Source organism: Prunus mume, linkage group LG1 (genome assembly GCF_029339155.1).
Source record: "Prunus mume cultivar Tortuosa linkage group LG1, ASM2933915v1, whole genome shotgun sequence".
Taxonomy (NCBI): Eukaryota; Viridiplantae; Streptophyta; class Magnoliopsida; order Rosales; family Rosaceae; genus Prunus; species Prunus mume.
Genome location: NC_142698.1, coordinates 8,092,829 through 8,118,348, shown reverse-complemented (window position 1 = coordinate 8,118,348; position 25,520 = coordinate 8,092,829). Strand labels below are relative to the sequence as shown.

General features: G+C 37.9%; 1 long non-coding RNA gene and 1 pseudogene across 2 annotated transcripts; both read left to right on the top strand.

Annotated features, from left to right (window-relative positions):
* Window positions 1-17,412: 17,412 nt before the first annotated feature.
* On the top strand, window positions 17,413-18,563 carry LOC148920916 (uncharacterized; annotated as a pseudogene). The gene is made up of 2 exons (XR_016124721.1): window positions 17,413-18,307; window positions 18,477-18,563. The product of XR_016124721.1 is annotated as an uncharacterized LOC148920916 (transcript).
* A 231-nt stretch (window positions 18,564-18,794) lies between these two features.
* On the top strand, window positions 18,795-19,354 carry LOC148920915 (uncharacterized). Its single transcript, XR_016126722.1, has 3 exons — window positions 18,795-18,861; window positions 18,989-19,075; window positions 19,172-19,354. It is a non-coding gene; the product is annotated as an uncharacterized LOC148920915 (long non-coding RNA).
* Window positions 19,355-25,520: the final 6,166 nt, after the last annotated feature.

Sequence of the window (25,520 nt, the reverse complement as noted above, 5' to 3'; positions counted from 1 at the left end):
CCTATATCCCTTTTCACAGAGACCATAGCCTACAAAAATACACTTGTGACTGTTTTCTTCAAGCTTATGCCTCAATGCTGAAGGAATAAGCACATGACAAGGAGATCCAAATATTTTTAAATGTGCAATTCCTGGTTTTCTGCCAGTATAAGCTTCAAATGGTGTTATCTTGTTAAGAGCCTTGGTAGGACATCTATTCAGAAATAGATCAGTTGTATTTACACTTCTGCCCAAAACTCATAGGGAACACCTTTCTCATGCAACATGGACTTGGCCATTTCCACTACTGTCCTGTTCTTCCTCTCGGCCACTCCATTTTGCTGTGGAGAATATGCCATAGTTAGCTGCCTTAGAATACCAGATTCTCACAAAACTTGTTGAATTCTCCAGATAGAAACTCTCCACCCCTGTCACTTCTCAAGCCTTTTATCTTATACCCACTTTGCAGCTCACTCATAGCTTTGAATTTTCTAAAACATTCCAATGCACTTGACTTATTTCTGATGAAGTACACCCATGACATTCTAGTAAAATCATCTGTAAACAGTAGAAAGTACCTGTTTCCAGATAGTGATTCTGTTTTCATTGGTCCACAGATGTCTGTGTGAACCAATTCCAAAGGGTTTGAAGCTCTCCAAGTGGATTCCAAAGGGAAAGAATCCCTATGCTGTTTTCCAAGCATACAACCATCACATACAACTGACTTCTGCTCCAAGTGAGGTAAGCCATGAACCATCCCTTGATTCTCAAGCAATTTTATACTTCTTTCATTTAAATGCCCCAGCCTCTTATGCCATGTCTGCAAGCAATGTGTGACACTTGCTTTTAGGACCAACTCACTCGCAGGCATCATTGTCAATGGAAAGCATCTGTTATTTGTCATCTGCACCTTCACAATCAGATTTTCTAGTGACTGATTGTCATAAACACTCACCACATTTCCTCCAAACACAAGGTGATAGCCATGTTCCATCATTTGCCCAACACTAAGCAGATTTTCTTCAAGGCCAGGTACAAGCATTACTTCATGAATGTGCTTCTTGCCTAACTTAGTTTTTATCACCAAAGTCCCTTTTCCAAAGAATCGACCACTTCTCCAGTTCCCATCTTCACCTTAGAGCTCAAATTCCTTTGAATATTGACCAAAAGTCCCTCATCTCCTGTCATGTGGTTACTACAACCACTGTCAATATACCAAGAGTGATTTACCTTCACATCAGTTGCAGCATTACACACATAAAACAAAGTGCCACAATCTTCCTCCTGATTTGCATAATTCACTTCTGCACATTCTTGTGTCCATAGCAATCTCTGATCATATGTCCAGGCTTCCCACAACCATGGCATTTAGGTTTCCCTTCATACCAACATTTGCCATAATGAAATCAGTCACAATGTTTGCAGGCCATTTTGTTTCCATCATTGGATTTCCAATTTTTCTGAGGTATTTGATATGCAGAAACAATTCCATTTTCAGGGTTTTTCCTACCAACATTCAGACTGGAGAATTCTTTTTCTGTAGAATTCTCAGTGTGTCTATCCAATCTGAGCTCAAAGCTCTTCGTGAAGCAACAACCTCTTGAACCTCAAGAGTTTCAAGGTCCTTAGAGTGTTCAATTACAGAGCAGATAGAATCATAAGATTTAGGCAAACTAAACAATAGCTTCTGGACAATTCTCTCTCTAGATAGTTCCTCACCATAACTCTTCATATGATTTACTATATCAAACAACCTAACCAGATATACAGATAAAGATTCACTATCCTTCATGCGGGTATATTCAAATTCCCTACGCAGCCCTTGCAATTTGACATTTCGTACCTGCTTATCTCCTCCGAATTCCAGCTGAGATATCCAAGCCCCCTTCGAAGTTTCCTCATTCACAATCCTTGGAAATAGTGATCAAACAGCACTTTGGATCAATCCAAGTGCACGAGCATCCTTCATCAGAGTCCAACCACCATAGACTTCTCTGTGTCTACAACCTCCTCTTTCTCCTTCTTCAGATCTAGGTCACGTAACCCATTCTCGACTGCAGATCCCATAAACCATGAGATTTCAGAATAGTTTTCATTCTGATACTCCAACTCATAATTTTCTCCATTGAAAATTGGCAGCTGTAGGTACTGATCCTGCCATATTAGACATTGGATTTGAGAAGCGCGATCTTCAGATGAGCTCAAGTTTAGCTCAAACAAAAAACCCAATTTCTCCGATTCAATCACAGATTCACGCCCAGCTACAAGCAATCGAACCTGGCTCACGATACCATGTTAGAATTCTTTGTTTCAGCATTTCATATTTTGGATATTTTGGGAGCAAAGAAGAAAAAACACAGAAAAGTTGAGAGAGAGCGTTGCTCGAGAATGAAAAAATGCTTCGTGTATTTTCATATCAGTTCCCACTGTTTTGGGTATAATCGTTAGGCAAAGAGAAGAAAAAAGGAGATATTCTTCCCTGTACCATATTTACAATAAGCTCAAGTTCTAGCATCCTATTAGATGCTTACACGTGTCACTTAATCCTATGCTAGAGATTAAAACACTTGGACTGTGATCCAAGGGTGCACAATAAAGCTGAAGAAAAAATAAACAACTAAAAGAAATAAAAACATAGCAAACACAATTCCTTTAGCTCCAAAAAACTCGGCTGAAGGATTACACACCAACAAGAAGGGTGTTAAGGTTTGTTCGGTACTGAGGCAGCCACGGCAAGTATCTGTCCTGACATCGCCTCGACATAGAGCGATTGCGTGAACCTGGTCGACGTTTTCTCCAAAGGAGGAGTTGTAGAAGCCGTAGCCATTGCCGTTGTTGGAGGGGGAAGAAAGAGAAGAGAGAAGGGTGTTAAGGTTTGTTCGGTAGGTGCTCCTTGTGGTATAGTTGCCTTTCTCGTAGAAACAGTAATGGCTTGGAAACTCAGGCTGAGCAAGGGATTGAGAACTTATTAGTAACAGAATGGGAGAGAGGAAGAAAACAAATCTTGAAGAGGCCATTAATGGCTCCATTCTGTATTGTATATTATTGTTGGTTAAGGTCAAAACTGTGTTTATATACTTTTTATTGTAGCAACGGTCAAGAAAAGATTTGTAGACCTTTGTGTGTGAAATTTTACCAAGAAGCATTTTTCCAAGACGTTGGGCATAAGTCCGTGCCATTTGACCCCAAAAAAAAAAAAAAAAAAAGTCCGTGCCTTTAGAACAGTTTTCTACCAGTGGGACAATGTAAGAATTCCCTGCTTGACCAAATCCTGCCAATTCCAATTCATCAAAATACTTCTTTGACCATTTCACACTGTTTTAATTAAAATGTAGATGGAGACAGGACCGGTAATGATTTTGACTTTTGAGGATTGATTGAATATTAAACCATTGATTGAAACAGGAGTGGTTGAAGACCAACTTTCTTTTCTCTCTGTTGCTTTTTCTTTCTCAACCAAATTAAACGTTGCCCACATCCATTAGCATTTGTGTTAACTACTGCGTAATCTGGGTCAAAGGAAAGGAAAATTCCACAAAAGAAAAAGTGATGTAGTTTTTGATCCAACTTCTAAATCTAAAGCGAAATATAGATTAACTATGAACCTATCGAAATTAGTCTCCCCTCGTAAGTCCTCAAAGACGTCTTGGTGTCTTGACCCTGGGATGGGATACCCTCCCTTACCCCTAAACTTTTTCTCATTAAAAAAAAAAAAAAAACATTAGTCTCCTCTCCCACTTCCAATTAACAATTTGGGTCAACCGTATACAACACTAATGCATTCCTCAATAATCGAGGTTACAATAATGAATATGGTGACAAGTAATTTTTTTGACGTGGTTCAGAAAATAAATTTAACTCAGAGTGACATCAATATTATTTATAAAATTTGAATTAGAATGTAGTAATTCGACATAAATTTTTTTTTCTTTCATTGCATTCAATTTCACTAATATATAAATACTCACAAAGCTTAAAAGATCATCCACATTCTCTCCATGACGAAACAACTATTTTTCTGCCCACTTACAATCTCTAAAATCAACATGCCAAAACTATAGACATCGGACTTAATAGAAAACTACCCATGCATTACATATCTAGAGCCATATATTTGCTGTATATGCCAATAAAAAGGTAAACAAAATAGTGAACCTAGAATTTCATACCCTTAAAGGAAAAGAAAAAAAGGTAGCCCATGCATTATCCAGAAGTACAGCAACCGACCTTGACAAAAAGGTGTTTGCTCCCAAGTTGTAACATCCCGACCCAAAATATAATCATTTGTGAAATTAATTAATTTAATTCATTGTGAAATTCCAATTTTATCCCCGATGGTAGGGGTAATTTGGTTACTTTTTTAATCTAGAAAGATTTTGGGGAAACGACTGTACTTTTACGTAGATCGTACTGAGAAGTCCGTAAACACGTAGTGGACTCGAATTAGAGTTGTAATGAAGAAAATACGATCAAATGAAGTCCATTGGCATAACCGTAATTTTTACGAAATGGGTTTATTAAAATCGGAATCTCTCTCCCTCTTTCTCTCTCCACGAACCAGCCTCCTCCTCCCCACCTCCCAAGGCATTTTGCCTTGCCTTGCTGCCACAAGCCACCATCGGCCACGAGGCCGGACCCAAATGAACCGCCGCCACCTCCTCTCTCCATCCCACCCAATCTTAGCTACTGGAACCGCCGGTATTCATCGGAAAATCGAGATATCCGATCGGTTTTGACCCACTTTTCTCAACGCTCGTTTCTGGTGTTTTTGGCAACCAAATCTTGCGATCCAGGTAGGCTTTTCCATCCTCTCGATGTGTTTTAGCTGTTGATTGTGTTGTTTAGGATTAATTTATGCGTTTTGAAACAGATTTAAGCGATATTAGTTTGGTCAATTTTCAGCCCTCGATTCCAGCCACTTTTTGGGGTAGGTCCAAGAACAAAAGTTGCTCCACTCAATGTCCTGATCATGTAGGTATAGGTCTTGATTGGCGGTTAGGAGATTTTTCGATCGCCGGAATCGCTTTGGACACCCACGGGCTGTCGGTGCTTGTGGTGGCGCGAGGGCACTGCTTTTGGTGTCCTCTAGGTCCTAAAATAACCCACATGTCGTCCCGAGCACGACGATATGCTCGGATTTGAATTTGGTTATCGTTTGACCGTTGATCGGATCTAGCATATTAGGAGTTATCCGAGTTCGACATGTTCGAACCATTGGATCGACTCCAATTTAATATATGTTGATCTAGGCATCTTTAGGATCTTGTAGGATTTCGCATATCGTTAATTGTAGCCCCGGATGTTCCAATTCAATAACTTAAAGTTTCTTAACGATAATCGTCTGATCGTACTTATCGCGAGCAATCCGACCGTTCGATCTAGACCAAGTTTGCAGGACGTGTATTCTAAACCTTGTGGAACCCTTAGAAACTTTTGGATCGGAAATCAGAGGTTGAGGGTCCCGTGGGCCTAGTTGACCCAATTTGGAAAGCTTGACCGCCCGGTTGACTGAGCCTTCCGAGGCTATCTCTTCATCCAAAACATGTAGTTGGACTTTAGAAACGTCTCGTTCCTCGTGTACTTGAAACCCGGGAAACTAGGATTTTAATTTAAAGTTCCCGCTCAAGCGTTTTATATTAATCTCGTACTCAGTATTCTAAAATAGGCGATCACGCTTACGCGGCATGCGGGACCATCTTAGGGTCAAGCAGCCTGGAACTACTTGTGAGTGGATGTTGTTTTCAAATAATAAGCATTGATTTCATGATGGAAAACTATGCATGATGATTTAATGAGTTTATTATTTTTATTCATCGTTGAACTTGATATTTCTATATATTTTTGTAATATATTTGGGTTTTGGTATATTGCAAGTATCTTGAGTAGATATATAATATTTTCGAGAAATGCTATCTATGTTTGGTTATGTGTGGGGTACGTGGGGTGTTGATGTGAGATTTTGGAAAGAAATGAGATATTAGAATGTTAGTTGAAGTGCTATACGCACTACCTTATGTACCTCCTCGGTTACGGAAATTATGGAATGGAATTGGATTACTAAGATATTTGGATATGTTAGAACCCGGGCACCCTTGACAAGGTGTTTTGTAGACCCTTAGCGGGGTAGTCTCACGCGCTGACTTGTCACAGGCTTACAAGTCTTGAGGATTCGGTTGTACGTGCTGGTAGAGTTAGTCTCCCAGTTGGAAGGCTCGCTCCCTAGCCACATGGTCAATTGAGGATTCTTTCATGTGGACTAGTCCAACAATCCCCGATTGGATTGTTTCCCTTGTACAAACTAGGAGATGTCATATTTATATATATCATATATCTCTTATATTATATTATATATATATATATATATATCTATCTATCTATCTATCTATTCATTCGCTCTGGTTTCTCAATGATTATACTTCCTCGCTCGTCGTGCCAGCGTGCACGCTTTTCAAGAGTTTAGTTTGGGAATTGTAATGAAATATTTGGATGAGTTGATTTATAAAGTTTCTTTATGGGTTTTCGGATTTAGTTATGGTTTTGACCAAACTTTATATATATATATGGTTATGATGGTTTTGAATGCATATGGTTTTCTGCATCATTTTCAGCAAAACCAATGAAATTGTGATTGTTTTTCCTTGTATATACAGTTCAATATGGTCATGCTTGATTTAGAATCTTTTCCTTGTATATATGGTTCAACATGGTCATGTTGTCTAATTTAGAATTTTAGGTTATTGTAGCAATGGTCCCTCAACTATACTCGGAGTTACATCTTGGTCACTCAACTCAACAATTAGTTGCAGAGGTCACTCAATTGGGTGTTGTGTTGCACCATTAGTCCCCACCATCAAGTCTCTCTAACGGTAGGGACTAACGGTGCAACACAACACCTAATTGAGTGACCTCTGCAATAACTCCGAGTATAGTTGAGAGACCATTTCTACAAATAATCCTAACTGAAAAGTCACATTTTCCCATCAATAATCTAAAAGATGCTTGTCACATCATCATTTTAAACAGAAAAAGTCACAGACTTGACGGTAGGGACTAACGGTGCAACACAACACCCAATTGAGTGACTTCTGCAACTAATATTTGAGTTGACTGACCAAAATGTAACTTTGAGTATAGTAGAGGGATCATTGCTACGAATAACCCTAGAATTTTAGAAGGTTCCAAAAGTACCAAGTTGGCCTGTGACATAATAATAAATTAACTAATAACTAGCTTCACTACATAACGTTGGAGACGGCATCATAAGCCAATTGAAAAGCTCCAACTAACTGACTGGCCAAGTCTTTTATCCCCAAATCTCCATCCATTCACCCCACCCCTAATCACACCAATCCCAACCCTACACGTGTCAGACAAGCCCAAATCTTGCATTCTAGGTCCCACATTAAACGTGGGTCATCATTTCCAAAGTAACCCTTCAGTCTCCAACCACCCTGTAGTCAATGAAAACTTCTTCCCCTTCTGTCCCTAAACATAAAACCTCTAATTTTTCTTCCTCCCCTTGGTCTGAGAACCGAGTAGAGTGCTCTGTTCAGTCTAAACAGAGATTGGAAAATGAAAGCAAAGGTTGTGAAATTGTTGTTGGTGAACCTAGCAAGTATTATGCAGAGTGACGAGTCGTTGCAGAGGTGTACAAAGGGGTGGGGGTCAGACACGGACTCCAACCTGGTTGGGCTCACTCACTCTATTGATCCATTTTCCAATTTGTCGATACCCAGAGGCTAAGCCTCGGTGGGGTCGCACGACCTCTTGGAAGCCATGGAAATAAGCTGAGGTCCCTTGAGCTGCTGGTGTGACCTCTGAGCTGCACACCAAGTGGTCGGCGAAATGTCCAAAGAACGATCGCTGCATGTTGAAGAAGAAAGCCCATCGATGCCTTTTTTTTTAAACAACCCTGCAAAACGACATTGTTTTGGCCAGAATTGTTTTAAATGACCCGCCAAAATGACATCGTTTTGGGCCGTGTCTGAACAAATTAAAAAGACTAGCGTATCCTCTCCAACCATTCCTTCTCCACGCACTCGATTCCAATTCTAAAATCAAACGACCACCCAAATTCCACTTTGAAAACCGGCCAACTCGTTAAAACCGACACTGTAACTATGGGTCGAATCGACCAAAATGTCATGAAAATAAGAATATAAACCATGAGCCCCTAACTCGTGGCTGCGATAGCTGTAGGCTGCCTCGTACCCTTCATGAGGATCAAGCCACACGTAGTTCTTTCTCTATTCCCGACCAGAATCGAATCGCTACAGAAAAACTATTCTAGGGCTGACCATTCTGGAGTATCCGGGACTCCGTTTTACGATCCATCAAATACTATACGATCCTGAAATTACCTAGATCAACATACTTGAAATTGACTACGATCCAACGGTTCACACATATCGAACCCGGAAATCACACACTAGGCGAGATCCGTTCGGGTTTCAAACGTTATCCGAATTAAGATCCGCGAATTCCTACGCGCTCGTGGGGACTAGGAGATTATTCTAGGACTGACTTTGGTCTCCACCCTACTCGCACGCAGCGCCGCCCACGCGCCGGCAGCGAGTGGTGCCTAAAGCAATAACGCTTCACCGGAAAAACTCAACATCTCGGCTCAAGACTCCTATTCTAGGTAAAACACCCTATTTGGAACCACTTTTGTTCTTGGACCTACCCCAAAACTGACCGGAAGTGGCCGAAACAGTGACCCGAAAGTCTGCTGAAACCTAACTTAAAAATCGAACGATCTACGCTTGAAATCTCTGAAATCCTACCCAACCGGCAGCTAGAGCATGGAAAATAGCTAGAAAACCATACCTCACTCGTCCGATTGGTGGCCGGAGGTGTCCGAACGAGCTCCGTGAAATTCCATCAAAATCGTCCAAACCGCCTGTTTCGTGGCGGTTTCCGCGTCCACACCTGGCGTATCACGGCTGGGATGGGTTAAGACTGAAAGAGGGGAGTGAGGTGGTTCGTTTGGCACTGGTCTTGCTCAATTTGGTGGTCGGAGTTGAGGGAAACCCTCTCCTAAAGTCGGCTGGTCGAACGGAGGAGGAGAAGAAAACTGGGTTTATAAAAACTGAAGTTCGAGATATTTACGGTTATGCCACTGAACTTCTTTTGATCGTAACTCCTTCGTTACAACTCCGATTTGAGTCCACTATATGTCTATGAACTTATTTCGTCGCGCTCTATGCAACGGTACAACTGAAATCCCCAAATTCCTTCCCGGTCAAAAAGTTAACTTTTAAGTCATTAAAATATTCTAATGGTATAATTGTCTTTTATTAGAATAAATTAATAATTAAATATTAATTAAGGACCGGGTTGTTACAAAAACCCCCAATTTTTTTTTTCTTCTCTCCTCCAAGTTCCAACCCTAAGTTCCCAATTCAATCCCCCCCTCCCCCAAACCTCAACTCCATCTCCTCCCTTGCTATCGCCATTGGAGAGTGCCTCTGTGCTGCTGTGTCGTCGCCGTGTGGTGGTGCCGCCAACTACTCTCTTTGTTTTACTCATTCCAATTGTGAAATTTCACAATCCAAGTAAGTTCTAAACCCTATGTTACTATGTATGATATATTTAATTTAATTGAAACCCAATTCATATTTATTTTGATTATATTGTGAGTTTTTATTTTTATTATTTTGTATATGTTGAATATATTTAATTTAATTGAAATCCAATTCATATTTTTTTTTTATATTGATGGTTTGTTTATATTGTGAGTTTTTATTTTCATTATTTTGTATATGTAGAATATATTTAAGTTAATTGAAATCCAATTCATATTTATTTTGATTATGTTGACGGTTTGTTTATATTGTGAGTATTTATTTTGATTATTTTGTATATGTAGAATTATTATGGAACGGTTTTTTAAGAGAAAGTCATCATCGGGTTCGGGTAGTTCAGATAATGTTGATAGTTCAAATAATGTTGGTAATTCAAGAACTCCAAGTTCAAGACAAAGTTAGTTAGATGGTATTTTTTGTCATGAATATTGTTAAGAGTCCACTTAGAAACAAAATGGGAGATCAATGGTTGAGTGATAGCTTGATTGTTTATATGAGAGAGATATTTTTGCTTGTATTGAAAATGAAGCTATAATGCTTCGTTTTCAAAATATGAAACATCGTCGTGGACAATTATAGCTTGTAATATTGTTTCCGTTATGAATTATGAATGAAAGTACTATGACTTCATTTTCAATATGTTTTTCCATCCTAAATTTTTATTTGGACTTTTACACTAAGACCCCTTGTGGTAAGATTCCAGGCTCCACCACTGCTGATACCCACTTGCAGCTTACCTTGCTATGCGCCACAATCGAGCCAATGTCATTGCTCTTGGTGCCTTTCTCTAGGCTGCTGCCATCTTCCTTATTGGTTTTTCATCCACTCTCTCTCTCTCTCTCTCTCTCTCTCTCTCTCTCTCACTGGTTTCTTATTTTCTATTGTGCTTTCTTTTCAAAAATGAAATGTAATGTTATATGGAATAATTATTTGAGAAATGCTAGTAACCTTCTCTCTAACCTTCTCCTTTGATCTTTCTCTTTTTTGTTGACATGTGTCATTCTTCTTACACTTGAAACAATGTCATTAATATATTATACAAGCTAACTTTTGCTTTCCAAGTTTACTCCTTATTAATGTATTCATTTATCAAAAAAATTTCACAACTTTCTTACCATCTTATTAATTTTTTTCTAACGTCAATTATTTTTTTTTTAAAGAAAATATCTTCTTTTAAGAGGAAATGTCCCCCCCCCTTTTTTTTTTAACACAAAGGATTTAGATAGGGAAAATAAAAAAGTCCTTTGTGTTTTAAAAAAGGACATTTCCTCTCTTTTTTTTTTTTAAATAGACATTTTCTTTTAAAAAAAAATTAATAAGATGGTAAGAAAGTTGTGAAATTTTTTTGGATAAATTGAATACATTTAATAAGGGTAAACTTGGAAAACAAAAGTTAGCTTGTATAATATATTAATGACATTGTTTTAAGTGTAAGGAGAATGACACATGTCAAGCAAAAAATGGAGAAGGTCCAAAGGAGAAGGTTAGAGAAGGTTGCTAGCATTCCTCTAAATTGAATACATTTAATAAGGGCAAACTTGGAAAGTAAAAGTTAGCTTGTATAATATATTAATGACATTATTGCAAATGTTTGGTGATGTGTTCAAGAAAAGCATGATTATATTTGGTGGTACGATTATGTTTCGTGATATGATATGATATGTTGTTCATCTTATTTATATATATAATTGTTGTATTAATAATTGACACAAATTAATGTGCTAATCATCCAATTATAAACTAGGAATGAGTAAAGAAAAGTAAATGAAATGAAACAAATTATATATGTAATTTAAGTGATATAATCCTAATCCTAAACTCTTATTTATACATAATTATACATGTATGTGGGCCTAACGGGCCGGGCTGGGCTTTCTTGGCCTTAACCGAGCCGGGCCTATGGGTCGGGCCGGGCTTCAGACACCCAAGCCCAAGCCTAGCCCAACCCAAGGCGGCCCGGGCCATCTCAAAGCCCATAACGGACCGGGCCGGGCTTTTTTCCAATGGGCAAGGGCGGGCCCCATCGGCCCATGAGCCCGCGGGCCAAATGATGAGGCCTAGCATGGACGAAGATTTTGGAAATCGTTGATATATCATGATATGAGTAAAATAAAGGGAGATTCACTATAATATTCAATATAGGAGCCCAAATTATAAAAACACCCTATATGAAATGGACTTTAGAAACACACCTAAAACCTATTTACAACATAACACGAAGGCTTTTAACTTCTTTTAAATTACAAAATTGCCATTGATTTTTTAAAACAAACTCAACCCAAAAACCTCATAAAAAAGCCCAAAACACTCAATGAGGCATCAAAGTAATTTAATAATTAAAATTAAATTCAATAGGGCCAGCTGTCATTTTTTGTGTTTTTTTTGGGTTTGTTTATAGAAATTAAATGATTTATAATTTATTTATAATTTTAGTGCTAAGAATGGGTATATGACTAAATATCTCTAAAATAAAAGCCACACACACATATTGACAGAGACGGGACTAGTTCTTGTGATTTTTGATGAGGACTAATTGGAGATTTCAAATAAATAAAACAAATGAATATTGGAAGGGGGGGTGCATGGTTGACGTCAAGGCAAGGAGATGTTGCAAGGAATTTTCTACCGTGGACGGACTGCTTTTTACTTTACCAACCTTAATTAAGTGGGTCTCCTGGTCAAAGGAATGGAAACTTCTAAAAATGGGAAAAAGATAAAAATGTTCCATAAAGCATATCTAATTCATGAAATTGGAAACATCTAATCTGAAGCTCAACGTCCATTTAGGGATAAGAGGTCAAGTCAAGCATCCAGCTTTTTCTTCTTTTTTGTTTTTGCAAATTATGATTCTGGTCTCTATAACTTGACAAAATATGACGTTGGTGTTGGTACATTAAATTTCAATTTTGGTGGAAAATTAAAAATCATTTAGTGCCACATCAAATATTTGACTAGAATAATTATGAATTATGATCTCATCCGACCATATAATACTGCCCACTAAATTGGCCCTAAAAGAAAGCTACATCACAACAATATGAGTCTAGCCACAACAAAAGTATCAAACTCATTGAGAACATATATCGTCCTCACTATCCAAGTGAATCGAACTTGAGACCTCCTGTAACTAAAAATACTACTAAAACAAAGGCTAGTTAGTAGCCCAAAGTTCCTTTCAAGTTTAGAAATTGTCATAGCTGTTCTGTGAGCAGATCCGGAACATCTTGTAAAATACATCAATTTCGATTCCCATCACCCATCTAAATTTACAAAGAAAATTAACTAGGTCAGACTACTCCAATTCAATTACAATCAATATAAACAAGGAAACTAAAACTAACTTTCCTAATTCTTAACACCCATGTTCTTATGAGAACTAGGTGCTATTGTCACTTACAAGAACCGACAAACCTTCTGCAAAAGGGAATCCAGCAATTGAAGGCTTTAACAACTTATATAATATTATAGCCATGTTATTGATTGAAATGGTCCCCTAATTTTTGCTCCAATCTCATTTTAGTCCACCAACTAAAATTTTCATTTCAATAGTCCTCCAACTCTCTATTTAGTATGAAAATGGTCTTACCATCAAAGTCTGTTAATTTTGCCATTAAACTTAGAGGTAAAACTATCTCTCCGAATTAAAATAGTAATATATAATTAAAAATTAAAGGAAACTATTATAAAACTTAAAAAATTTTAAAAAATTGAATCTCACTAGCCACATGGTTTTTTTTTTCTCTCGTGAGATTGACCTAAAATTAATAAAAAATTTCTCCATTGTTTAAATTAATTAAAAAAATTAAAATTAGATAAATACAAAAATAAAATAACAAATTTTTTTAAAAGAGTAAACAAACCTAGATTTATACAAAAACACTACCTTGCATCCCAACTCCGCAACCTGCCCCCTCTCAGCCTCCCCCCACACACCCCTCTACTTTTTCTCCCTCATGACCTAACCATCCTATCCCCACCTGCAACCCACAGCCCAGTCCCAAGCCCCAAGATTCTAATTTGGGCAAAAAATTGAGGAAATGATATCGACCAAAACTCAAGAGCGAGGGACACTGAACACACTCTATTTATTTGATTTGGTTTTCATACACTCTATCCCCAAAGCACATCAAAACCAACAAGCAAAACATAGCATATTGCAAATTCTCGACCACTATGACGCCTTTGGGTTAGGATCGAGAATCTGTTTCAAGCCAGTCCCCTAAGATGTTGAGAACCCATTTGTAGGCCCCATCAGGTGAGGTTGCAGCTAAAGAGGCGCCACGTGAGATCATGTAGACGGCGGATTCATGCTGTGTTGGTTGCTGCTTATGTTCTCGTAGAGGAGAAAAAAAAAAGAGGGGAGGTGGGGGAAAGGGGTGGAAGGGGAGAGGAGAGCAGAGAATTGAGATGAGGTTTACTTTATTAATATTTTAGTTTATATGGACAGTTTTATCCCTCAATTTAACAATAAAATTGACAGACTTTGACGATAGGACCAATTTGATACTAATAGGTTTGCTTGGTGATACACAAAGAATCTCCTATACTTTTAGGTAACAAACCAATTCCTCGATGGACAACGAAATAAATTCATACAATCAGGAAACTAAATCCAACAACTTGGATTTTGTCTGCTTGGTCAATAGAATAAAATCTACCATCAAAGAAAAACACCCCTTTTATTTGCAATCCCAATATGAGTGGTTCACAAAACAATCAATAGTATCCATCCCAATACAACATATTGTGAGCACCAGAAATATTGTTGGCTTTCTATCTTATTAACTGAGTCTCATGATCGACTAAATCAACATTTTGACTACTGCTCAAGGAGCTCCACATGAGGTCCATCCTTCTCATGATTTAGAATAGGGAGCTTTAGTTTTAAAGCATAATATAGTTTACTAATTTAGTAGAAAGAAATACAATTTAGTCTAATTAGCAAAAGGCAAAAAACCAAAATGTAACAAAAATACCATTACAAAATATGAAAATTACAACATATGCCATTTTCAGTATTTAGTTTTAAACAAAAACGGAAAAACGACATCAAACCAAAACTGAACCAAAACGACATCAACCGAAACCAAAATTGAATCACAACCCATTCGCGCGACGTTTCAACTTCACCTCCAGAAACCTCTTCAACTTCACCTCCAGAAACCTCCAGACCACCAACGATCATCGAAGACCACCAACCCATTCGTGCGACCATCATCGAAGACCACCAATGATCGGTTCTTCATTCTCTTTTCAGTTAGTTCCAACCTATTCCCCAAAATCTGAAACGGCGACGAGCGACGAGCGACAACCGAAGCGACGACCAAAGAACGATTGAAGGGTTTAGCACTCTCTTGGGGAAAAAATCGAAGAAAATGACCCCTAACACAAATTTGCCTTCGATTTTAGGGTTCTCAAATTTTACTTACCGTCATTCTGCAATGTAGTTTAGGTTTTGGGTTTAGTTTTGGTTTGAAAACTCTAAAACCGAAAATCACAAAAGAGCATCAAAACTGTCAGATCAAGAAAACAAATCGCATTGTAGTTTTTGCTAAATTATTTATACTTCTTTCCATTTCACGTCATGTTGTTATGTAGTTTCTGTTATGTTTTGTAGTTCTTGTTTTGACTATGCTGATCTTTCAATTTCATGTCAAGTTTATGTATATTTTCTGGTATATTCTGCTTTTTTGCATCATAGTTGAACTACAAACCGCATTGCGCTCAGGCATTTCACGCCATGTTGTTCTGTAGTTTCTGTTATGTTTTGTAGTTCTTGTTTTGGCTATGCTGATCTTTCAATTTCATGTCAAGTTGATGCATATTTTCTGGTATATTCTGTTTTTTGCATTTTAGTGAACCACAAACTGCATTGCGTTTCTGTGCTTCTTGAATGTTGCTCATTTCACGCCATATTGTTATGTAGTTTCTGTTATGTTTTGTAGTTCTTGTTTTGACTATGCTGATCTTTCAATTTCATGTCAAGTTGATGCATATTTTCTGTATATTCTGCTTTTTTGCATTTTAGTGAACCACAAACTGCATTGCGAACCACAAACTGCATTGCAGTTTCTGTGCTTCTTGAATGTTGCTCATTTCACGCCATGTTGTTATGTAGTTTCTGTTATGTTTTGTAGTTCTTGTTTTTACTATGCTGATCTTTCAATTTCATGTCAAGTTGATGCATATTTTCTGTATATTCTGCTTTTTTGCATTTTAGTGAAAGACAAATCAGATTGCAGTGAACCACAAACTGCATTGCAGTTTCTGTTGCTTGTAGTTTATCTCTACTTGTCCTAATAATATTTTCATCCCTTCTTGTTGCAGATCACAAATGGCACAAGAAATGTCACCACAAAGGAGGAAGCTCAAAACCAACCAAAGCGAAGATTCAAAATGATGGCTCAAAAGAGTAAACCAAAGCCAAAGCCAAAGCCAAACTATGATCGGAAAGCAAAGCACCCAGACTATGTCCAATTTCGGTGCAATGTCAACGCTTTCAACAACATCATTACGGACGTAAAAGACAAGCTCAATGAAAGGCAGAAGAAGCTTCTCAAGAAAACCCCATTCTGGAACTTGATTGAGGTGTTTTACAACTAGAGAATTGACATGAATAACATGAATAAGTCAGACCTTGACTTAGTTCAGCTGCTCAAGAAATTTGATCCGGATACAAAGTCCTTCAAATTTGGCACCGAAGCATTCAAGATCACAGCAAAGCAGTGACTCAGATTCTAGGACTGCCAAATGAAGGAAAATCTGTCAAACTTGTCAATGATAGGTACACTTAGAATAAGGCACTTTGGAGAAAAGGGAAAACCATCAAAAAATCTGGTAGAAGTTACTGAACACAATTTTCTTGGCAAACCAACTGAAGAAAGAAAAGGCCAAGGCAAAGCAAAAGAAAGAAGCTGAAGAAGAAGAAGAAGAAGTTGACTATGACAAGGAGGTGGTCAGCAAAATATTGATTCACCTCTGCATGACATTCCTTTTTGCCAACGCTTCGTCTACTTTGCATTGGAAAGTATTTGAGCACTGTGTGAATCTGACACACTTTCAAGCTATTCTTGGGCAAGAGCTGTTTCAGCCTACATGAATGAATCCTTGGTCACAAAAGCAAAAGCAAAAGCAAAGAGGGGAGGAGAAGGCTCTATAGGAGCTGTTTCGGGTTGCATTATCCTAATATTGGTAAGTAAACAGTGGCTTATGCAATGCATTTTGAGTTTTAGGCAATGCGTTTCCTTTAGTGCAATGCAGTTTCTGTTTTATCCTAAGCAGTTTCCAACCTAATTTATGATATATCTTGTTCTTGAACTGTTTTCTCTGGTGAGAGGACAAACATAATACGACCAATCCTGGGCAAGGAGAAAGAAACTCCTGCCATTCTTAAATGGAGTCTTGTGGAACTCCACACAAGATTCAACCAAATAAAGGACTTGAATGACATCGAGGTATGCAATTTATCGCGTGTTCTACTTTAATGTATCTTGAATGTGAATTCATGCTAAATCATTCTCATTGTACAGGGTATTTTCAAAACTCCTAAAAGCTTAAAACTACCAGTGGAAGAGGAAGACATGTTGACAAGGTAATTAAAATCAGATACAGTGCATTGCAGTTTGTGTTTTCTACATTGCAGTTTGTATTTTATCGAATGCAGTTTTTGAATCATTCAATCTCATTGTACAGGGTATTTTGAAAGCATATAAAAAGAGAAAAACTACCAGAGAAGAGGGAGACCCTCTTGACAAGGTATAAGAATCTCTAAACAGAGAATTATGCATTGCTTTCCATTTCCTCCAATGCAGTGCAGTTTCTAATTAGTTTCCGTTCAATATGCAGAAAAAAGAAAAAGAAGATGAAGGACAACAAAGAGAAGCAGAGGAAGCAGAAGACCAAGGAAAACCTGATAATGCTGATCAAACTCCAGAATTAAAAGAGGATGGAAAGAAGAAAATGTTTGAGAATGAAGCTGGAAATGAACCTCTTGCAATTCAAGACCTCTTGGTAAAGTCCATGACAGACCAAATCAACTATCACCAACGTCAAGATCCTAGCTTCATTTGCCCAGAAAGATTACAACTGTGGAAGGATGAAAAAATGAAGACAGTGAGAAGAAAATGAAGGAATTGTGGGATATATTTATCCAAGGAGAAAAGAGATCAAAGGAGCTGGAAGCGAAGTTGGCAACATACGTAGAGAAATTAGATAATGAAGAATATGTGACTGCCACCATGACAGTGGAATCTGTTCAGCTTCAGGAAATACAAAATCTAAAAAGGAGGATTGCAGAATTGGAAGGCAAGGAAACTCGTATTGACATGGAGAATATTGCCAAGAAAAAGGAGATTGAAGAAAAGTACAAGGTAGAAATTCAAAGCTTGTTGTCAGACCCAACAGTCTTTGAAATGGAGATGGATCTGCCTACAACACAACCAACACAACCAGTTGAAGAGCAAGAAGAAGAAGAAGAAGAGAAAGAAGAAGACAAGAAAGAAGAAGAGAAGCAACAAGAAGAGAAAGAAGAAGAGAAGAAGCAAGACGCTCCAACACCTGATGTTCCTTCAAGAGTACTAAGGCTGAAGAATAGAGAAAGAAAGAGGCTTCAAGCATCTTGCTATGTGTACGAAAAAAATAAGAAACCAAAAAAGAAGGCAAAAAAGGATGATGAAGAACTACCACAATTCAAGCTTATCTCTTCCGAGGAGCAATCAACACAAGAGGATCCTCAAAATCAGAAGGTGGTATGCAATTACTGCGAGTTCAATGCTGCTTTTATGTTTCGCATTGCAAAAAAAACGCAATGCGTGTTATCTTTAAACGGAATCGCATTGCAGCTTGATCAAATGGAAACTGCATTGCGCTGCTTTATCAAATGGAGTTTCTAATTAGTTTCCTTTCAATCTGCAGTTAACACAAGAGGCATCTCAGCCCGATGCCACAAATCCAATTCTGATCCCCCAAAAGGAACGAGCCTTCATGATTCAATACCTGTAGGTATGCAAGAATCAAATGATGAAGATGAAGGACAAAAAGCCAACAAAGAAAAAACTAGGATGGGGTCAAAAGAAGGTTTGGCAGAAAATTCCAAAGGAGGACAGGGACAGTAATTCAAGAATACTACTTAAGTACTCAACCTAGGTAATATCTCTATTCCAAAAGAACAACTCTTTCATCTTTTAATTACAATAAACTAAAACTAATCTTGTGAATTTCATGTATTCGAATCCGCAGTGATAACTTTTGGGCAGGACTCGATAATGAGAAAGTGACAAACCATGATATCAAAGATATTGTATGGGACCTCACAAAACGTAAGTACAAAATACTAATTCTATAACACACACTGCACTGCATTTTTTATTTGTGCTACCTATATTACCCGTTAATAATTCCATTTTTCTCCAGTCAATGTGAAACAGGTTATTGAGGCCTATATCCAAATAGAGGAGGAGAAAATAGGGCCCATGCAGACAGATAGTCCACAGTACATGTCTACATGGACTTGGGTAAGAATTATTTTGAAAATTCAAAGTTGTTTAAACAGACCGGCACTGCAGTTTTTGAAAAATATATACTAACAAATTGCCATTCAATGATAGCAGGCTTACATGCAAACCTTTCTAGAACCAAATTGGCATAGGGCCCTGTATGAACACTTACTTGAAAACTCGGGAAATGCAATGTTCTCTTCTTCCCGATCATTTCAAGTTCTGAGTTCCACTTTACACTTCTCACATTTCACAAAATTGAACGAAAGTGGAGACACTACAATCCACTTAGATCGTTGGGATCTAGAAAAGAAGAAAAGTGTATTGACATTGCTCAAAATTTTGTAAGTGGAATGAAACTGTCTTAATTTCTCAACAAACACAAACAGAAACTGCAATTCAGTTTCAGATTATAATGATCGCTTAATTTCGACCAAAACTATAATATGCAATGCATCGATTACCATTTCTTTTCTTTTTTTTCTTCTTCTTTAAACAGTTAATATTGTGAAGGGTGGCTATAATATATCGACCACAAGCACAAGAGTTCTTAGAAACTAAAAAATACCAAAACTTGTGAAGCAAAAAGAAGGGCCCCTACACTGCAGTTGATTTTTCCCAAATGAAGAACTCACTCGTATTCATTTGCAGGTTGGATTATGCATGTTCGTCATGTTCTACATGGATAAAATAGCACAAGGACAGCCCATTCCAAAAAGTGTGGACAAGAAAATTCAGGAATGAATATCGAGCACAATATGTCACAAAACTCCTACACCACAAACACTGTGTAATTAATCGTCTCTAGTGATTTGCCTTTCGTTAACTCAAGACAATATGTATCTTAATTCTTGTGGATGTTTGTAAATATTTCTAGTTATGGTATATGAGAACATATTTCCTATACATATAAACTGTAATATAATCTTGGAACAGGATGCAACAAAACGAAAGGGAAACAACAAACTGCATGTGAATTTTCTGTCAAATCACGCAACAAATTAAAATCAGTTTATATAAATAAATAAATAATCTGCTCAAAAAATGTGAAAAGAACCCAAGAGCCAAAGCCATAATCAAAGTACTTTGCTCAAAACACATTTAAGTAGGTCAGCGTTGTAACATTCCAATATACTTGCAAAAATTATTCTGAAATTGAATTATCGAACAAGAAACTGCGCAGTCGTCAAATCACCACGCTCAAAAGGTAAAGGCATAATCAAAGTACTAAAACTAATATCAAAACACATTTAAGTAGGTCAGCAGTTGTAACATTCCAATATACTTGCAAAAGTATTCAAATTGAATTATGGGACAAGTTCTGTCTCAAAATCTGCAACAAATAAACAAAAGCTGCATGCAATTTCTGCAACAAATAAACATGAATCGCAGTTTCTGCAACAAAATCTACTCAAATCTGAAAACAAGCATTCAATGGCGGATAAAAACGAATATCCACTCATGAAACAATTGTATAATTTTCATTAACTTCAAAAAGAATCATAATATCCAATTAGAAGTGTGTAGCCAATTAAAAGCAACTAAAACGCAATGCAGAAACTGACTATACATTCACTAAACCATATCTAACGTAAGCAATCGTCAACTGAGAAGGAATGTTCATATCACAGCCTTGCAAGTCTTCCTATTATGCCCAGTAACACTACACCGACTGCATTTCAATGGCCTTTTAAATTCACCAAAAGCTTTGATTCCTCTTTGTTGGTGGTCTTCCGGCTGGCCTCTTTGTAATTGGCGGAAGCACAACTCCACCAATGCAAAATCTGTCGCCCAAGCCTTTCCCAATATCCGCATAGGAAAATAGGACTCTCATAGGCTTTTCAAAGAAGTCACCCTATAGTAACACTCCACGAATCATAAATTGAATCTTTCTTTGCTAGAATTCCAACCACCGCATGCATGCAAGGAAAACCGTCAATTTGCCAAAGACGCAAGAAAAGTCCTTGCTCAAGACCAACCATCACAGAATAATCAAGAATACTTCAAAAACAGTGAAACTAGAATGACGAACTACCCAAGTCCTACCGGCCTCCGCATTTTCCCACAGTCTAGTTTCCATCTCCGGACACAAAATTGTTGTCCACTTCTCCGCTTCAATTAGTCGTTGAGAATTCAATACCATCAATTTCGTCGAATCCCTTCTATCAAAGGTAGCACCGCAAATCTCGAAACACACCAACCCAATTATTAAATGACTCCGCTAAACTATTTGCCATCTCCCCATACCGCATTCCTTTGAAATATGCGTCATAGTGATCTCTAGACAAATCAGATATAAATGTCTTCACTTTCGAACTCCCAACAATCACCAACTCCTCCATTGCTACCAGAACTCTTCCTCCAGAATAAAGATATGCGCACTACTAAATAAATTGATAACACGGTCTTGGAGCAATTTCCCATAACTCTGACTTCGGGTACTTCGATATCAAATTCTGTTTGAGGTGATAGTAACAGTAAGAATGAGTCCATCGAGGAAACACAAACCCCATTGCATTTAACAAACCTTGATTACGATCCGAGAAAAAGGTCACCACTCTCCCATCGGTAGCAAAATAGAAGCCAAATGTTGAAGAAACCAAGTCCACTCCTCCGTCTCAGTAATCAACAACTCCAAAAGCTAGAGGATAAAACCCTGCAAAACAAAACCAAAAGCAAAAGTATAAGCAAAAGGGAAATTGCAGTGCATTTTTGAAACAAATCTGCTCAAATTTGAAAGGAAACCAAAAGGCAAATCCATGATCCAAGTACTAAAACTAAGTTTAAACACATTTAAGTTCATGAGCAGTTGCAACATTCCCACGTATATACAAAAATTATTAAGAAAATTGAATTATGAAACAAGAAACCGCAATGCGCTTCATAAAAATTGCAACAAATGGAATCGCAATACATTCAAAGATACTATACCTTGATTTCCATTCTTTCCTGAAGCACAGAGAAGCTGCCTTGTACTTGCTCTTCAAAAACGTAGCATCAACGAACAACAAGGGTATGCAATATTGAAATCCAGCAATGCAATCGCCAAATGACACAAAAAACCGTCTAAAGCGATTAATTCCAGCTTCACATTCAAGAGTGCAGAGAGAACCATGGTTAGTTTCCTTTACGGCGTCCGCATACCACACTAACTCGTTGAAGGACTTCGACTCATCACCGTGAATGTTCAATTTAGCTAACTCTTTGCCAAACCATGCATGGTAGTATGAAATGTCTATACCATAATAATCTTTGAACTCATGTATAATCTCAATCGCTTCACTCGTTTTGCACGAATTCGCCCACAATGAGGGAGGACACCACACGAGACTTCACTATCTTACTTTGATTCCGATCCACCCACACATGTATGCACATTATTTAATGTCCTAATTACAAAACAGCCAGTAGCTTCACAACGAGAAGCATAAACACGCCAGCTACATGATGTATGTACGTCTCCCACTCATTCGACAACAAAGGCTTAGCACTTGCTCTCTTCGACCTGCCCAAAAATTCATTTCGTCTTCGATTAGAACACGACGACTCGCCCTTTTCACATGCTATCAACTCCTTATTTACACAAAAATCACCACTATATTCACTGCTCCCGCATAAATCCTTCACTAAAATATCAACACTCTTCTCATTTGATACAAACAAAAATGTCCTCATCATGTCCAAATCGCTATCCGTTTCTAGAAAACAACTCGGATAACTCAGCGAATACCGTAACGTAAAACAACCCAACTGCAAACCCTTAAACCTTAGACACAAAGTCTTCAAAATATCAACCATGGATGACTCTGATGAAACTGAAAACATAATGGTTTCCGACTTATATGTGCACTTGGCAATGACACACACCTCCATTAGCCTTGAAAATGCAAACAAAACAACAAACAAAAACAGAAAACAATTTAAATCAGTAAATAATGTACATGAGCAGTTGTAAAATTCCAATAGACTTCCAAATATTAGTCTGAAATCGAATTATGAAACAAGAAACTGCAATGTTTCTACCAAAACTACAACAAACAGATGTAGTTTATGACAGAAAATCAAAACAATTCGAATAGAAACCAAAAGGAAACCACGATAAAAGTACTAAAACTAAATTCCATAAACATACAAGTCGATATAAACGAAAACAGGTTCTAAAGTACTCATACCTCAAAACTTAGGACTGCCAAAAATCTCCACAACCAAACAGCAGCTTAAAATCAAATCTGATCACGAAACGAAGAATATAGGGTTTAGCATTGAACGCCACAAGATCGCGCCGCAAAATCGAGCCACAAAACTGAGCTCGAAATACCCAACTAAGGAGAACAAATCACCCAAAACTCGACAATACTATTCAAAGATGCAATCGAACGTAAACGAGCAAAAAAAAGAAGACAAAACAAAGAAAATAAAAGCAAAACCTACAGAAAATTGAGCTCCAATGGCGAACCTAAAACGAAGAAGCAAACGAACTAAAAGAAAAGAAACTCGCGCGTTGTTTAAACGCTTCAGAGGCAAAAGCGTCCATTTAATTTGTAGGTTTACAGATGGGCCATGCTTTTTAAGAGAAAAGGGTAGAATTGTCTTTTCATTTGTTATTTTTAAGTTGGCCCAACGAATCTGGGCCAGCCTTTGGCCTAATCTAAAATAGCTATTTTTTCTTAAGTATTAAAACCCAAACTAAAATACCTAATATCTCACTTACTAATTAGTAAACTTAATTATGTCTAATACCTAATTTTCCTTTTAGAATATCAGCAAGACGAAGTGCTATATATGGAGTTTCACTTCCCTATCAGAGTTTATATATAATGTTTGTTGAACCAAAAAAAAAAATATTTCACAAAAAAAGTGGTGGGTTTAGATAAGCCCCACAACGTTGGGTGGGTGATTCCCACATGACACTTGTTTTCAAAACAAATTTGTAACAACATGTATATTAGATTGTCCCTGTTCTTATCCCTGGAGAAAAGGAAGGGATAAATAAAAGAAAAGGATAATTTGATCAAGCGGGAGGAGGAATCCAATTTGAACAAGGATTGTCCCATCTCAAAACTCTTTCTCAGTCACTTTATAAGAGGAGGGCTCGCAAGGCCACAAAGGCCGAGAAGAACAGCCAAAAGGCTGGGGAAAAAAAAAAAAGGAGAGGGCAGCCGGCAGGCTGTGGAGAGATACCAAAAAAAAAAAGACCACGGGGCTTGGGGAGAGCCGCAGGAACAAAGAGGAATAGCAAGCACATAAGAGGATTCTTGGCTATGGTGACTTCTATCATCATAAAAAAAAGTTAGGAATCTCTCTATGGCAAGGCTCTGCTCAAAGACTTCCAAGGAAGCACTCAACATCCAGTACAATCAACCCATGGGAATTCTTGGCTATGATGATTTCAATCATCACAAATTAAGTCAAGAATCTACTCTAAGGCGTATCTCCTCTCAAATACCTCCACGACATCCAGCTATGGATTGACAGCCAAGATGATTTCAATCATTTATGAGATCAAGTCCTGATCTGCTCCGAGGTGCAGCTCCTCTCAGACGCTTCCAGGATGTGCTCAACATCCAATTCACAAGCACTTTGTAAGGATTGCTTATCATGATGGGCTAACCATCACAAAACCAGAATTGGTTTGTGGTGCCATTAACAGACGTAGAGAAACTCCCGGAATTTTCTAGGCTTCTTTTACTACAGCGGCATAATGGCCAAGACTTGTTCAATGTTGTTCGTGTCTACCGAGGGGGGAGCAACAAGCACGAAGTTCTTCGTTATTTGTTCTTAAATGCAGCAAGACAGTGAGATTTTTCTCCCAGATGCCTTGAGCATCCAAACCCACAGACAAACAGCTAAGGTCGTGCATCGTCAACAAAGTTCCTCCCTAGAAGTCTCTTAGCTTGGGTATGAAACCCACAAACCAAATTATACGGATTATCAATCCATCATGGGTGTGTAACCCTCAATCAAATACTCTGTGATATATCCATTTTGGGGCATAAAGCTCATTCACTGAGTTCTCTGGATGACATATCCAATCTGGGTACAAAACCCACAAACAAACTCCACAGCAAATAAAAATGGGTTCTACCTCTGCCTTGGAATCCTGAGTTAAACAGAACCATTAGCTGCAGTCCCGTTTGGAAGTGGGAAAGTCAGCAAACAAAAAGCTTGGAGGAGAGGCTTTACATTTTGTTTTGGAAGAAGGTTTGTTACAGCAAAAAAAATGGAGAAACGAAACAGCGTTGGTGCATACAGACACGATGAACCAAAAAAAAAAGAAGTTGTTGAAGACAGCCACGTTTTGGCAGCTTGGTGTTGTTGCACATAGCAACAACAAACAAAAAAAATGAAGAAAATGGACAGCCACGTTTATCGGCAGCATATAGGAGCAGCTAACAAAAAGAAAAAAAAAGAAAAAAGGGATAGCCACGTTTTTGTTGTCAGCTTGGTGTTGCGCAGCAAACCG